Source organism: Phalacrocorax carbo, chromosome 4, assembly GCF_963921805.1.
Source record: "Phalacrocorax carbo chromosome 4, bPhaCar2.1, whole genome shotgun sequence".
Taxonomy (NCBI): domain Eukaryota; kingdom Metazoa; phylum Chordata; class Aves; order Suliformes; family Phalacrocoracidae; genus Phalacrocorax; species Phalacrocorax carbo.
Window position 1 is genome coordinate 72,460,760 of NC_087516.1, and position 17,118 is coordinate 72,477,877.

The following is a 17,118-nucleotide window of genomic DNA, read 5'->3' on the forward strand; positions in this document are numbered from 1 at the left end:
TACTTCTGTTCTAACAACAAACTTCGTGCAGAAATATCAATTTGTTTCAAATTGTTATGTACTCCATGCTTCTGTTCTCTGTTCATTACAGAGCTTTTACTAAACTTTTACCCATGCCTGTTTAACTTCCTCAGTTGCTTCTTGTCAAATTCATTCATTTCTGCTACATCCACTACAAATGCAAAGAAATACAGAACAATTACTGAAGCACAGTTTCCATTTCCAAAACACTGTCCTTGTTAGACTTTTTTCCACCGTGATTTTACAGATGCTCTATGATTGTGTTTTAGTGATAATTTATCAGGGAGAGCTGTAAATTTATTTGCAGGTTAAAAACCCTCTTAAACACATACATAACCAAAGCTCTTCAGTCCTTGGGTTGGTAAGAGACTGGGTATTTTGTTTGATGTTCAGACATTTCATACCAGAGTTCAGTAAGAATAACTTTATGCCTAGACGTCTGTCCTTGCTGATGTACCACTTTTGTTTCCTTACCTTTTTTCTGACTGAATCTCTGATAATACTTCACCTTTATTAGCAAAACAGGTTTTTATCCATCAATTTTAGCATTTCTATCTATTTTAATATACGTATTTAAAGATAGGCTTTGTTTCTTTTTATGCATTCATTAGTTATTCTGGAGATTTGTTTCAGCCTGTCTGGTGTTCCTCATACATACTAACTATTGTTATTTTATTTTCCTCAGATTTTTGATGGATCTCTTCCTGGTTCAATCATTTGAAATTTGTTATTTAGCTATGTAAGTTTCTTCCTATTACTTATTTTGTTCAGCAATACAACACCTCCTGAGACACTATTACTGTTTCGTTTAGTATAAATGCCATATCCAAGGAGTTTACTTTTCCTTAGGGCATTTTTGATGAGCTCCCTCATTTTATTAAATCTGTCTTTCTGAAGTTTATTGTCATTCTAACACTTTTGTGTACATAACTTTCTCATGATATGGATATTGTGATTATCATTGTTTTGTAGCTCTGCCAGCACTACAATTTAAATGAGCATCTCTGTTCCACTTTTATGACTGAAAAAGGTATTCACATCACCTAGCTCTAGACACTTAACTTAGCTAAACTCAGACACAATTTCCCTAGGTTCCTTACATTGCCAATAAAGACACAAAACACATCTTCAGGAGGTGATTCAGGAAAAATACCACTTGCTGATATGCAAAGTATATACCCCATCTGAGGAAAAACATTCTAGCTTCCCTTTAACTCACCCAGGTCACTACTTTTGGCTTTGCATGGCGTACATCGCCTTTGAGAGCGATGATCTGCTTCCTCTGAACGTGCGCACATTGTGTGGAGCCAGAAGGAGAACAGTCAGGTACTCCTCATGCAGCCAGAAGGGAAGAAAAATGGCATCTGTTCTAATTAGATAGTATTAAATAATAATGTTCTAATTTTTAATTAGACTGTCTCTTTAAAAAAACCCAATTTGTCTGAGTAACGTCTTTATATCTTCATAATAACAAGATAAAACCTCATACTGTCTGGGAGTCAAATTACCCAAGTACTTCTGAAAGGGAACAGTGTTTCATTAAATGGGGCTTTTTCTCTCAACAATTATCAGAGAAACTGCATGAAGTACCAAGCGATTTGAAACTAACATGTGTCAAGGAAGTTTTTGAAATAATCTTAGAAAATATATATACACACACATTTACAGTCTTCTTGTTCATTTGCTTTAGACTCCCTGAGGCTTAAATATTAAGGAGAATGTCTGAGCTAGATGTCTTATGATAAAACAGTGCTGCATTTAATGTTCACATAGCTGAGGAACCATAGCTATCCATTACTATCCGAAGATAAGTTTTGACTCATAAAAACTGTATGAAGGAAACTAATGGGACACTAATCGCCTGGTACCTCTTGGGACAAAAAGGAAGAGTGAATAAGATATTTAAAGACTACAAAATTTGTTTCCTCTGCAAATGCCTTGCAAACTGTTATAAATAAATCAGCAGTTTCATCATTGTTTGACTTTTGGGACCATCACCATGACAGAACGAAGAGAGCCGTGTCTTGGTACTGTGGGACAGAGAAAGCACATGTTCGTCTGAGACACCAAACACCTGTCTGCAGATATAAGCTTCTGGGAACAGGTATTTCATCAACTACTCATTGATGACAATTATGTGATATTTACAATTCCAAAACAATGCAGATAGAGCTCTCTTTATGTAAAACTTTAATGAGCAGCATGTTTTGTTGGAAGTGTCATAAAACTTTCATCAAAGTTCAAAATATTCCCAAGAAAACAGCTCTGTCTTTGACAAGAAGATCAGAAATTTGCAGTTTAGATCAAACACTGTGAAGAGGGAGAGAAATGTTGTCTGTTATAATTATTAGGATACGATAATTATACTTTTACAAGCTCAGAAAATTTTTAAAAAGCAGCTCAGTAAACATTGCAAAACCCAGTATTAAGATTAGCTTTTATAGTTTTCCTTATAAGGAAGACAAACAAAGTCATAGTAGCTAAAAGCCAAATAGTAATAATAAGAAAGAGAATGTTGATTTTTTTTTTCTGTACAGTTAATTCAGAGATGACTAGAGCCACTAGGAAAAAAAAAAAAACCACAAAAAACCACAAAACAAGAAAACCACAAACAACAACAACCAAAAAACCCAAACAGAACAAAAAACCAAAACAACAAAATTTGTGTTTTTAATTCATTCTGGAACAGTACTTTTTTCCTAGTAGGTAAAATTCCTTTACTCCTTTCCCATAACTGATACTATAAATAACCCTACAGAAGCAGGGGGTCCTGAGTTCACTGGACTTTATAGCAGTTCTTAATTGTTAACTTGCAAGCAGTTAGAACTAAATTGAAGTGTGCAGCTTCTCTATCCAATGGCTGCATGAATAATTGAATAAATGGCCCTTACGACCTTTGGGGCATTAAGAATTAAAACAAATCAAGGCCCAAACAAGAAATAAGTATTTTGGTATGAGAAAAGTTAGGATGTAATTAAAGAAAGGGTAAAAAAACCTGAACAACAGAACAGAGGGGGGGAAAATACAAAAGAAAAATTCTGCAGGATTAGATACGTAATATGGGAACAGATAATATAAAAGCAAATCTCACGTGGTCAATAAAAATCTGATTATACCCGTTCCTTTCAGTTACTACACACAGGTTCATGATGAGTGGATTCCAAGATTCATCTTTATGGTGAAACCACAACAACAGGGCTTGTCTTTTGTTCCTGTTTCATTTTTTCTGTGGGTAGCTGCAGCATAGGCCATAAGGAGGTTCTCTGCTGCACTCTGTCATGCATATCTGCCCTCATTTTCCACTTTGTGTTGCCCTCCATAGCACCTACCAGGGTGCTTGCCTGTTCACTGAGCCTGTGGCTATCCTCCCTCACAAGCTGTTCAAGTTTTTGCCTGTTCTGCAGCAGTTCTTGACTCCTGAATTTTTATACAGTTTATATCAGCCTGCCAATAGATTACAACAAAAATAACTCTGACAGACTCCCTCATTTCTCTCAAATATACCTCCTGCTTCTTTCTCTGGATAGATCAGCCCATACACCATGATTAGGCCAACCTCCTTAAAGAGCAGGTATAAAGGCTCAAACTTGGCAGTACAGGTCTAGATCCCCAGCCCTTTCCTTGAGTATATCCCTCAAACTAAGCCAAGAAATGGTGACAGCACCTCCCTTTCATGTTAAAAGAAAATACAGACCTGGTATCAGACTTGAATGCACAGCAGCAGCTCCAGGTTTGGCCCCAGTCACCCTCAGTTGTGAACCTGCTTCAAACTCCTAAAATCCTGGTGTGAGACACACTTCTTGGGTCAGTCCTTAGTTCTTTAATCTACGAGACACATGAACATAATATTACCATTCCAGTAACAAAGTGCTGAACTGTTAAAAGGTGCAGACGTGACCCTGAAAGCCCCCAAATGCCTTTTAAATTCTGTTTTTAGGTACCTACCTGTTCAAACCAGGCTGCTCCTGAGCATGCCTGAAAATCAAGGACCTTTGCTGTCCAAAGTAAAAGTACCAGTACGGTTAGATAATTCCAAGAATTTCCTTTGGCAGTTAGCAAGCTAAACCTTTCTGAGACCCACTTATTTAAATTTGGGAATAAGGGGGTGTCGTGGTTTAGCGGCAGCTCAGCCCCACACAGCCGCTCGCTCACTGCCCCACCGGTAGATGGGGGAGAGAATCAGGAGGGTAACGCTCGTGGGTTGGGATAAGAACAGTTTAATAATTAAAATTAAAAGAAAACAACAATAGAAATGCAATGTAAAGGAGAACAACGAGAGGCGCAAAGCCCCGGGGGGGTGGGGGGAAGGGAGGGGAGAGGGGGAACGAACCGCCGGAACAAACTGCCCGCGCCGCAGCCGCGCGCCGCCCGCCGACCCGACGCCGCGCCGCCTCCGCGCTGCCGCTGCAGCTGCCCCCACCTCAATATATTGGTCATGGTGTCACATGGTATGGAATGAACCTGCCATTGGCCAGTCGGGGTCAGCCGTCCCCACCATGGCCCTGCCCCTCCCAGCCCCCCCCCCGCCACGCGGCAGAGCGCGGGAAGCTGGAAAGGTAGCCGACCCCCACAGTGAGGAGAATTAACCCCTTCTCAGCCAAAACCAGCACATTCTCCACCCCTTATTCCATACCATTTACACCATGCCCAGGTCCCATATAATGCAATACAACCATACCAACCACCACCCCTCCCCTTCCCGTCCTTTAACATAATACACAGACATCATTCCCTTAGTTCCTGGACCTTCCCTGTACAATGTCCATTAAAAATGTCCACTGAGTTCATCCAGTCCATGACTCTGGGCTCCATCTGTTGTATCAGTCTTTCCGGGTGGGAGAGATGGTGTGTGGCGCTGGGTCGCTGCATACCGAGTCAGTCATCGTTCCATCACTGCTGCACGGCTTGTTTCATAGTTGATCTTCCATGGGTTGGGAGGCTCGTACTCTGGTATCATTGGTACAACACAGAGGTGACACACAGTATTATATAGCAGTTCACATTGTGCCATGCAGTTCATTGACTGTTTTCACCCAAAATCAAATCCCCTTGAGGCACACATCGGATTTCTCCATCCTCCCGCATCACCCACCAAGTGCACCCAGGTCCTCGAGCAAAAGCAATCCCACGAATGGGTTTGCCTTTGCCGGAGGCAGGAAGAACCCAGACTGTTTTGCCCAGCATACTTTTTGTGTGCACTACAGGGACTCTATCCCCTTCCACAGTATGTAAGGATTCTGACTGGGCAGGGCCAGCTCAGTTGGCAGATCCCCTCGTGTTGACTAACCACGTGGCTTTTGCTAAATGTGTATCCCAGTGCTTGAATGTTCCACCCCCCATTGCTCTCAGTGTAGTTTTTAACAGTCCATTGTACCGTTCAATTTTCCCAGAGGCTGGTGCGTGATAGGGGATGTGATACACCCACTCAATGCCATGCTCTTTGGCCCAGGTGTCTATGAGGCTATTTCGGAAATGAGTCCCGTTGTCTGACTCAATTCTCTCTGGGGTGCCATGTCGCCACAGGACTTGTTTCTCAAGGCCCAGGATAGTGTTCCGGGCAGTGGCGTGGGGGACAGGATATGTTTCCAGCCAGCCAGTCGTTGTTTCTACCATTGTAAGCACATGGCGCTTGCCTTGGCGGGTCTGTGGGAGTGTGATATAGTCAATTTGCCAGGCCTCCCCATAGTTATATTTCAGCCATCGTCCCCCATACCACAGAGGCTTTACCCGCTTCGCTTGCTTGATTGCAGCGCATGTGTCACATTCGTGGATAACCTGTGCAATAATATCCATGGTCAAGTCCACCCCTCGATCACGAGCCCACCTGTATGTTGCATCTCTCCCTTGATGACCTGAGGTGTCATGGGCCCACCGAGCTAGAAATAGTTCACCCTTATGCTGCCAGTCCAGATCCACCTCAGCCACTTCAATCTTGGCAGCCTGATCTACCTGCTGGTTGTTCCGATGTTCTTCAGTGGCCCGACTCTTGGGGACGTGAGCATCCACATGACGTACCTTTACAACCAGGTTCTCTACCCGGGCAGCAATATCTTGCCACAGTGCGGCAGCCCAGATGGGTTTGCCTCTGCGCTGCCAGTTGCTTTGCTTCCACTGCTGCAGCCACCCCCACAAGGCATTTGCCACCATCCAGGAGTCAGTATAGAGATAGAGCACTGGCCACGTTTCCCGTTCAGCGATGTCTAAGGCCAGCTGGATGGCCTTTACCTCTGCAAACTGGCTCGATTCACCTTCTCCTTCAGCAGTTTCTGCTACTTGTCGTGTAGGACTCCATACAGCAGCCTTCCATCTCCGGTGCTTTCCCACAAGGCGACAGGACCCATCAGTGAACAGGGCGTATTGCTTCTCATTTTCTGGCAGTTGGTTATACAGTGGGGCTTCTTCAGCACGTGTCACCTCCTCCTCTGGTGATAATCCAAAATCTTTGCCTTCTGGCCAGTCCATAATCACTTCCAAGATTCCTGGGCGACTGGGGTTTCCTACTCGAGCCTGCTGGGTAATCAGTGCAACCCATTTACTCCACGTAGCATCAGTTGCATGGTGTGTAGAGGGGATGTTTCCTTTGAACATCCAGCCCAGCACTGGCAGTCGGGGTGCCAGGAGCAACTGTGCTTCAGTACCAACCACTTCTGAAGCAGCTCGAACCCCTTCATATGCTGCCAATATCTCTTTTTCAGTTGGAGTATAGCGGGCTTCGGACCCTCTGTATCCCCGACTCCAAAACCCTAGGGGTCGACCCCGGGTCTCCCCTGGTGCTTTCTGCCAGAGGCTCCAGGTAGGGCCATTCTCCCCGGCTGCAGTGTAGAGCACATTTTTTACATCTTGTCCTGCCCGGACTGGCCCAAGAGCTACTGCATGGACTATTTCCCGTTTAATCTGTTCAAAGGCTTGTCGTTGCTCAGGGCCCCATTTGAAATCATTCTTTTTCCGGGTCACTTGATAGAGAGGGCTTACAATCAGACTGTAATTTGGAATATGCATTCTCCAAAAACCCACAACGCCCAAGAAAGCTTGTGTTTCCTTTTTGCTAGTTGGTGGAGACATGGCTGCTATTTTGTTGATCACATCCATTGGAATATGACGACGACCATCTTGCCATTTGATTCCTAAGAACTGGATTTCTCGTGCAGGTCCCTTCACCTTACTTTGTTTTATGGCAAAACCAGCTTTCAGAAGGATTTGGACTATTTTCTCTCCTTTCTCAAAAACTTCTTCCGCTGTGCTGCCCCACACAATGATGTCATCAATGTACTGAAGGTGTTCTGGAGCTTCTCCCTGTTCCAGTACAGTCTGAATCAGTCCATGGCAAATGGTAGGACTGTGTTTCCACCCCTGGGGCAGTCGATTCCAGGTATACTGGACACCCCTCCATGTGAAAGCAAACTGTGGCCTGCACTCTGCTGCCAGAGGGATTGAGAAGAATGCATTAGCAATATCAATTGTGGCATACCACTTGGCCGCCTTTGACTCCAGTTCGTATTGAAGTTCTAGCATGTCTGGCACAGCAGCACTCAACGGTGGAGTGACTTCATTCAGGCCACGATAGTCTACTGTTAGTCTCCACTCTCCATTAGACTTCCGGACTGGCCATATGGGGCTGTTAAAGGGTGAGTGGGTCTTACTGATGACTCCTTGGCTCCTCAGTTGGTGAATGAGTTTATGGATGGGGATCAGAGAGTCTCTGTTGGTGCGATATTGCCGCCGGTGCACTGTTGTGGTGGCGATTGGCACCTGTTGTTCTTTGACCTTCAGCAACCCCACCACAGAAGGGTCCTTTGAGAGACCGGGCAAGGTAGACAGCTGTTCAGTTTCCTCCGTCTCCAAGGCAGCTACACCAAAAGCCCACTTGTAACCTTTTGGGTCCTTGAAATACCCTTTCCTGAGGTAGTCTATGCCAAGGATGCACGGAGCCTCTGGGCCAGTCACAATGGGGTGCTTCTGCCACTCATTGCCAGTTAGGCTCACTTCGGCCTCCAATACAGTTAGCTCTTGGGATCCCCCTGTCACTCCAGCAATGCTGATGGGTTCTGCCCCTATATAGTTCGATGGCATTAAGGTGCACTGTGCGCCGGTGTCCACTAAAGCTTTATACTCCTGTGGGTCGGACGTGCCAGGCCATCGGATCCACACAGTCCAGTAAGCCCGGTTATCCCTTTCCTCCACCCGGCTGGAGGCAGGGCCCCTCTAGTCCTGATCATGGCAGTCACAACTCACTTCCTGCAAATGTGAATCAGGAGTCCTTCTATTACACTTAGAAATAAAATCTGCGCTTCTACTCCTCTGTCTGGGGACTTGTTCACTGGAAATTGGAGCAGCGGCTTTCCTGGAAGAGCCCCCCTGAGTGACTGTTCTTCCTTGCAGTTCATGCACTCGTGCCTGTAGGGTCGAGGTAGGCTTGCCATCCCACCTCATCATGTCCTCTCCGTGGTCACGCAGGTAGAACCATAGGGTGGCCCGTGGTGTGTATCCCCTTCTTTGAGCCAAAGGACGCTTATTCCTAACAGCTGAGACACTGCTCTGTCGAGGTGGGGAGTAGGACAGATCTTCTTTGAGTTGCTGGACCTCTTGGGATAGTTTCTCCACAGCAGAGACAAGCGAGGAAGAGATATTTGTGTCGTAATCTCGGAGTCTATCTATCACCTCTGCCACCGTTGGTGTCTCGTCATCTTTCCAGGACATCACTGCCAATGAGTTTGCATGCGAAGATGGTGCGCTCCGTACAAACTTCCGCCACATGGGTCGTGTGAACTCGGCTTCATCTGGATCTTTGGATGACCGTTGATCGTCCAGGTCACCATAAATCACCTCAAACACAGCTAATTCCCTTAGATACTGGATGCCTTTCTCCATAGTTGTCCATTTTCCTGGGCGATATGTAACATCTTCTTTAAAGGGATACCTTTCCTTCACTCCAGACAGGAGTCGCCTCCAGAGGCTGAGGGCTTGTGGCTTTTTTCCTATTGCTTTGTCAACGCCCCCTTCCCCAGAAAGGGATCCCAATTGTTTGGCTTCTTTTCCCTCTAGTTCCAGGCTACTGGCCCCATTATCCCAGCATCGGAGCAGCCAGGTGACGATGTGCTCACCTGAACGACGGCTATAATCTTTTCGCATATCTCGCAACTCGCTTAAGGACAGGGATCGGGTGGTCTCTATTTCATTTATTACTTCTCCCTCCTCTCCCCGCGATGGCCCTGGTTCTTCATCATCCCGTTCTAAACGAGTTGATGTCCGCTTCCAATATTTTTTCTTGTGTATGGGGGCAACTGATACTGGTACGGGTTTATTTTCTGAGCTAGCTCTGGTACTTGTTGTGGGGGTTTGAGTGGCTGCAGTGCCTGTCGTCCGGGGTGGATTGTCTACAGTGCCAGTCACTTTGCATTTCAATCCAGAGACATTCTCTTCCCCCTGGGGGCATTGAATGCTGTTGAGCAGGGCTCGGTATGCATGGGCCAGACCCCAGCATGTTGCAGTTATCTGTGTCTCTCTGGAGTTCCCAGCGTAACAACATACTTTCTCCAAATATTCTACTAGTTTTTTAGGATTCTGCACTTGTTCGGGGGTGAAACTCCAAAACACTGGGGGTGCCCACTGCCCTAGGTATTTGCCCATGCTATCCCACATGCCCTGCCACTCGTAACTATCAAGCCTCGGGGCAGATTTCTGGGTGATATTCTTAAGTTGCTTAGTCAAAACCAAAACAACCTGCCCAAAAACTAACAATAAGTGCACCTTAACCACCCAAGGATGTTCAAGATACAAAGACGTTGTTGTAACAAAGGCACAGACATCATAGAACAAAGTTGCAAAGGTATTATTCTGTATTTCCTCCATATAAAATCTCTCAGAGGAGGAGGTATAATTGCTAATTGCCTCAACAAGGTGGTATCCAAAGTACAGTAACGGTTTCAGCAAAAACCCCAAATACCAGATAAAGCTGAAAACGAGTGTTTGTATAACAAATCTTGTAGGCAAAACATTACTAATCACAGCAGAACACAGCAGACTCAACAAATCAACACCAATCTGTAACACCAACTGCAAAAAAGACAACATGGTGCTGTGACCAGCAGCTGTTGTTATCTCCAACCCTTGAGCCCCACGTTGGGCGCCAAAAAGACTGTCGTGGTTTAGCGGCAGCTCAGCCCCACACAGCCGCTCGCTCACTCCCCCACCGGTAGATGGGGGAGAGAATCAGGAGGGTAACGCTCGTGGGTTGGGATAAGAACAGTTTAATAATTAAAATTAAAAGAAAACAACAGTAGAAATGCAATGTAAAGGAGAACAACGAGAGGCGCAAAGCCCCGGGGGAGGGGGGAAGGGAGGGGAGGGGAGAGGGGGAACGAACCGCCGGAACAAACTGCCCGCGCCGCAGCCGCGCGCCGCCCGCCGACCCGCCGCCGCCGCCCCGCGCTGGCGCTGCAACTGCCCCCACCTCAATATATTGGTCATGGTGTCACATGGTATGGAATGAACCTGCCATTGGCCAGTCGGGGTCAGCCGCCCCCACCATGGCCCTGCCCCTCCCAGCCCCCCCCCCCGCCACGCGGCAGAGCGCGGGAAGCTGGAAAGGTAGCCGACCCCCACAGTGAGGAGAATTAACCCCTTCTCAGCCAAAACCAGCACAGGGGGAATTAGGACAGGCTTCAAGTCATCTATGCCTCCTTACACATGTATTGCCCAGTGGATACAGTTTCAAACTCACTGGAACTTTCTGATAGAAATGAAGATATATTACTCAACCCATACAGGGCCAGGATATCACAATTTGTAGAAGACAAACTGTGCTGGCTCTGGCCTCTGGACCAGATTATTTTCCCAGTAATTGCTAAGATAGAAATGAAGCAGCATCTAGATTTTGTTTTCAGATACTACCTCTGCCCTCCAGTTTGCCTTTACTAACTGTATCTCTCTGTGCAACAAATTCTTAAGAGCCATGCATCACATATTCAAAATTACTTTCCAGCCCAAACGGCTAGGTAGTGAATTAATAAAATGCTGTTTGAGCTGCAGGGTAACCTAAGCACCTCTTTACTTCCCACTCAGATGGGCAGACTCAGGTGGCACTATGCCGCAGTCATGAGCTCCCTGATTTCACCTCGTGCTCCCACCTCCAAGACTGGAACTACAGAATGGATGCTGTAGGAGGGGGCAGGATTGTTCATCTTCAAATCATTTCACTTCATCATGGCTCCGGCATGGCTGTTTGGAACATTTTTCTGCCACTTGAATGAAAAAAGCTATCTGGTAAATAGATACAGATATTCCACAACACACCTTTTGTTGGCCTGCCTCTTCAGTCTTTCCTTGCGCTTCTCTTCCTCTGGCAGGACTGCGTTTCTAAAAGCTTGTTCCTTTCACTCGTGTTTGTATATCACAGGCCTCTATTTATTCAGTAGGAATTTACGTAGCTGTTATGTTCAAAATATCCAGGTTAACAGAACCGGGCAAGCAGTGTAAATCTTTTCCTCATTATATTTCTTCAGAACACAAATCAAAGTAATTGAAGTTTTTTCCAAATGTTGGAGGCTTAAAAAAAACAAGCAGAGGCAAGAAAGCAACAGTGTGAGATTTTCAATAAAAATAGTAGGGATCATTGAGTTAAAGACTGTTGTAGAAAACTACTTGTTAAATTAAGAGAGAGAGATGAAAATGAATTAATTTAATTATGCACTTGGGTATATAAAATAAGGCACTGAATGCTTATTACAAAGGAGTTAAGTTTTGCTAGTTAAAAGTTCTCTCCTTCCAGAGATCTCTATGTTTTCACACAACAAAGACATTGCCACAGATGCTGGAAATATAGCTAGTTGAATAATAAAAATAATGTATTCGTGAGTAAATTATTCAAAGATTGACAGAAAAATGTTGAATAAATTATTCACAGAACATTATTTAATAATCTAGAGAGCTGGTCAAATAATGGAAATATGTATTTCAGATAATTTATTCAGAGCGTAATGTCAAAATGCTTTGGCTAGTCCATTAGGAATGAATAATTTGACAAGTTATTGATTATAGCTCATTTCTATATTAAAACAAAATTCAGCAGGGAATCAGCTAAGCAGAAAGACACATAATTGACAATAAAGTGTCACCATCCCAATGACGAAAATCTTTTATCATGCATACAAACACATAGCCTGCGTTTACGGATTATTTTGTACAGTGCTTTCTTACCACACAGGCTCACACTTTTAAAGTACTTACATCAGGATTAATAAGCATGTCAGCCAGCACTGGGGGCCCCCAACATGGGTCGCTCTGATTGGCCAGGGCGCCTGGCACCCCCGCAGAGGAGGCACAGGGATGAGACCAGCCCGCCTGCAGGCCATGGCCCCACAAGATGGCGCACAGGGTGGGGTGGGGGGGAGCGTGGGACACACACACCGGTCCCAGAGCAGCAGGGAAGTGAAAAGTTGTTTATGAATTTGTCCATGGCCTTAGTAATTTGATTCAGGAGATTGTCATTGTCTAACAGAAAGTAGAGTTCAGGTTTTATTTCAGCTCATAGTTTCCTCGTAGAAGATTTTGATTAACTTTCCCCTGTAACTTCAGTAAATTGGGTAACTTTGATACAGGAGAGCAAAAGCAAATATAATCTTTCTGTACACATTTTAGACCAGGTTTCAAGGTATCTGTGCTTAAGCAGCTGAAGAGGGAACAAGAAATAACCCTCTTTACACTGCTCCACAAAGACATTTCGTAACAGCAGTTTTCCCCAGGAGCAAATTAGTTGAAAAAAGGACAAGGCCGGAGTTCACATGGGGAGTCTGCATAATGGAGCTGCCACCTCAAGGTACACTAAAAAGGCACTTAGGAACCGGGTTTTTATGAGTGCTTTTCTTGTGGTAATGTGTATCAGCACTATTTCCTGTACAATACTGTCATACGAAGCCACGGTTCAGCCAACTTAACTCTGAAGAATAGAGAATTGCAGATTCAATGATTTCTTCATCAAAAGCTCTCCCTCACAGGCCGTAATTTAGTCCTAAGGATATGTAATGCCAGCCTAACATCTGCAGAAAGGAGCACTCTGCCTCCTCTAGACTAAATGCATGTAATTTTTTCTTTTCCTCAGATCACCTGCCCTGAAAAGCTAAGACAGTAAGGACCTTTCCCTGGTTAAATATCCGGTGCGTTGGCTTCTGATACATTGGACCTTAGATACATTTACTCCATAAAGATCGTAACTTCTTGTTATTGAAAAGCTGGTGGAATGGATTGAGAAACTCTGTGTATGAGAAAGCAAAATCCAATGCAAAAGTTAATGATCTGAATCCTTGTCATTACAAAAAGGCACCTGGCAGGAGTATCCTCTTCACTCATTATTCTTTGTTTTCGAAAGTGAATCTCTAGCAATCGTAATTAGAGGTGAAATAGAAGTCAGACGTTTTGTGAATAATTTGCACAGAAAATTATTTTTCATTATATGCAGATGTTATATGCATTGCTTCTGGCAACATGTTTTAATGCTGTTAGGTATGGTTTGCTTTGCCTTCCACTTGCCCTCTCAGGGATAGTCCCATATTCCCGCTATTACTATGCTCGCTGTCTTTGACATCCATCTTGATGATCTTAAAGGTCTTTTCCAACCTAAATGATTCTATGATCTTCACACCATTCATCACTTCAACCTCCTCCACAGTTTTTTCCTCCAGTCATGGTGACTTTTTTTTTTTTTAGCAGGAGAGAGAAAAGATGCCTTTCTCAGCAAACCTTTATGCTTCATTAACAATAACATGATAAAATCCGTCAGCCTTCAATTAGTCAGTTCAGCATGCATTTCGCTGGCCCAGCACCTGAAGATATCTCATCCTGCTCCCTTGATATTGTTAATTAAGTCTTCTCTTTTTCATCAGTTCATTAATATACTTACCATGTATTGTCTCAATCCATTTTGGATGCAGAGACTGTGAACGTATCTGTAACACTCTGGCAATTATAGAAATAAAAGTAATTAAAACAAATAATTTTGTTACTTGTTATTTTGTAACACATAACTCATCCTTTTCCCATCAGAATAGAATTCACAATGTAGGGCATGAAAACTTGCAAAATATTTCCTTTGCAAATCTGTCTCAAAGATTGAAAAAGTGAAGCTGACCCTTTTAACATCTAAACACATGCTGAATGTAAAAGTTTGGGAGAGAAATAAATTACTTATGCACTCCACTGTTTTTAGATAGAAAACAATTTTTTTGTCCCCCACGTTCTCAATGATCTTGAACTGAAAAGGAAAATTACTGTATTCCTGCAGTAGGATCGTGCATTCATTTTGATCATCCAACACTTTCTTTATATCTGTGTTCAGCTGTCCAAGCCACTATGTACATGTGTTGAAACATTAAAGCATCATACCTTCTCAGGTGTAGTAACCTCAACCAGGTTTAAAAGACCTAAGTCCACATAGGACAGTAAATCATTAATACTGGCACCCAAAATTACCTCATTATACATTTCAAAATGTATGAAGAAATATTTTTAATATAAATTACATCACTAAGTCTTACACCAGTGATCCGAGAGGCTCTAAGGAAGGACTGATTGCTCCACGGTTAAGCTGCTATCAGTTTTGTTGTTTCTTCTCTCAAATTTCCTGAACTTTTAGAGGAAAAGACTAAAAGAAATCAACTAAATAAACAACAAATTAAATCCTTCCCGATCCCTTGAGTAGATTAAGAATATATCCACAATATATTATACATGTGACTAGAGAATAGAATTGACTTTTTTTGCTGAAAATAATTGATACTTTTTTTTTTTTTTTAAGAGATAAGTCCTAAGGCTGTTCCTGGAAGAATATCATTAATGATATTAATGATCTCCCCACTCTACTAACTTCCCTTTCAACAAAAGCTACCGTGGTCTCTAATTTTGTACCTGTAATAAAGTTCTCGCCATAACAACCTTTTTGTCCAGGTTAACTAATAATTTATCATATAGTTACTAAATTAGAAACTTTGCTAAGCTCAGAACAAATGGCATCTACAGCACTTTCCTTATTTAGTAAACTGGCCACCATCAAAGGTGTCAGTTCATAAACTGATGGAGAATTTTATCTCGCTTTCCTTTTACTGTAAAAAGCTGTAAATCTTTGCATTCTTTTGAGGTCAGGCTTAAAAACCTGCAGCTGGCTGGGCCATGATTTTTCCTTTCTGTAAATAAATTCATTAGTTTTATTAAAATTTCTTGTTAGAACATCTATAATTTTATGTCATAGCTGTCTAGACCTTTGAACATGGTTTAGATCTACGCTAGATACATTTGCTGTACTCTTTTTCCATTAACCATCCTACTTTAGCTAATGGTCAATATTACTCTCCTATTTAAAACATGTTATTTAGGCTGTGGCCAGTATATAAATTATCTTTAGCCCCTTTCTTGTTGCCACAAAGGCTTTAGTGCTTCTTTCCCGGTTCTTCTATTCGACAAGGTAACTTTGGTATTTGTTACGTACTACTTTGCTAGCCTGACTTACGGCAGTTCTTAATTTCTCTCTGAATGACCTAAGATTCTTTGGCTAGTCACTTTCTTTAACCATTTTTAAAGGTTTTCTATTTTCTTCTACTATTATTTTAGTTCACCTACTTACGGTTTGTAGCATTTGTTCTGGATTCAGGATTTTTATGCCTTTGACTGAAGTTTTATTCAAACCTTCTCAATCTTTGAACCTTTGACAAAGTCAGTTCAGCTGGCTCCCCTGAATAGGTCTTCTGATTCCTGATAGGTTACCTGTTGGAAATGGAAAAGTTTTTAGGACCGTGTTGCAGGTTGACCCTTGTAGGCAGCTCGCTCGCTGCCCCCAGCAGGATGGGAGAAAAGAATGGGAAGGGCAAATATCAGAAAACGTGTGTTTTTAACAGGTAAAGCAAATGCTGCACGTGCAAGCAAAGCAAAACAAGGAATGCATTGACTGCTTCCCACGGGCAGGCAGGTGTTCAGCCATCTATAGGAAAGCAGGGCTCCATCATGTGTAACAGTTACTTTGGAGGACAGACTTCAGAAAACTAGGAATGTCCCCCCTTCCTTCTTCTTCCTCCAGCTTTTATTGCTAAGCATGACGTCACATGGTGTGGGACACCCCTTGGGTCAGTTGGGGTCATCTGTCCCAGCCGTGTCCCCTCCCAACTTCTTGTGCCACCCCCCTTCCCCCCCCCAGCCTGCTCGCTGGTGGGGTGGGGTGAGAGGCAGCAGACCTTGATGCTGCACAAGTGCTGTTCAGCAATAGCTAAACCAACCCTTATTCCCAACCCTGCTTTTGTCACAAACCCAAAACATAGGATCATACAGCTACCATGCAGAAAATTATCTCCATCCCAGCCAGAGCCAGTACAGACCTGTTTTTTTCTTTTTTCTCTCATAATTCATTGTAAACTAAATCAACATGGCTTTCCCTTTTAATTCTTTTTATGCAACTAGGATTTTTATAGTCTGTCTTTGTTACATTATCAAAACCCTCTACAGTGTTAATTGGCTATGGACAAAACCATGCAGCATTACACGGACATCGAACTACTGTAAGATTAATAGCATGTCAGTCTTATTCACATAATCTAACAAACAGAATCCACCATAAGTTTCTAAAAAAGAACAAAAACTTCTATTAAAAAAAAAAAAACCAACAAAAGAAAACAAAAAAAACCCAAAACAAACCCAAAACAACAAAAAAACAACAAACCAAAACTAAGAAATACATTTTCATGCAAAGCAATTTTTCTAACATTCATCTCAGAAATGAATGCCAAAAAGGACAACCCAAACTCAAAGTGTATTACAGTTTAACATAATACAGATTTTCTGAGGAATAGCTAATCACTCCAGTTATAACTAGTGGGAACTGTCAATAACAAGAAGTGTCAAAATTAAATCATTTGGAAGGTTCTGCTCCTTCCCTTTGTCTTAAGTGCTGTATGAATATTTATAATTACATATCTTGCAATAATGTATAGCGCTTTTGCAAATCTGTATGTGTGCACTTACACACAGAGATCGTAATCCTAAATTTGGAAAGATGCTGAAAAGCATTCAAAAGAGTATTTGGTATTGCTGACATTTCTGAAGAGTTTGGGCATTAATTAA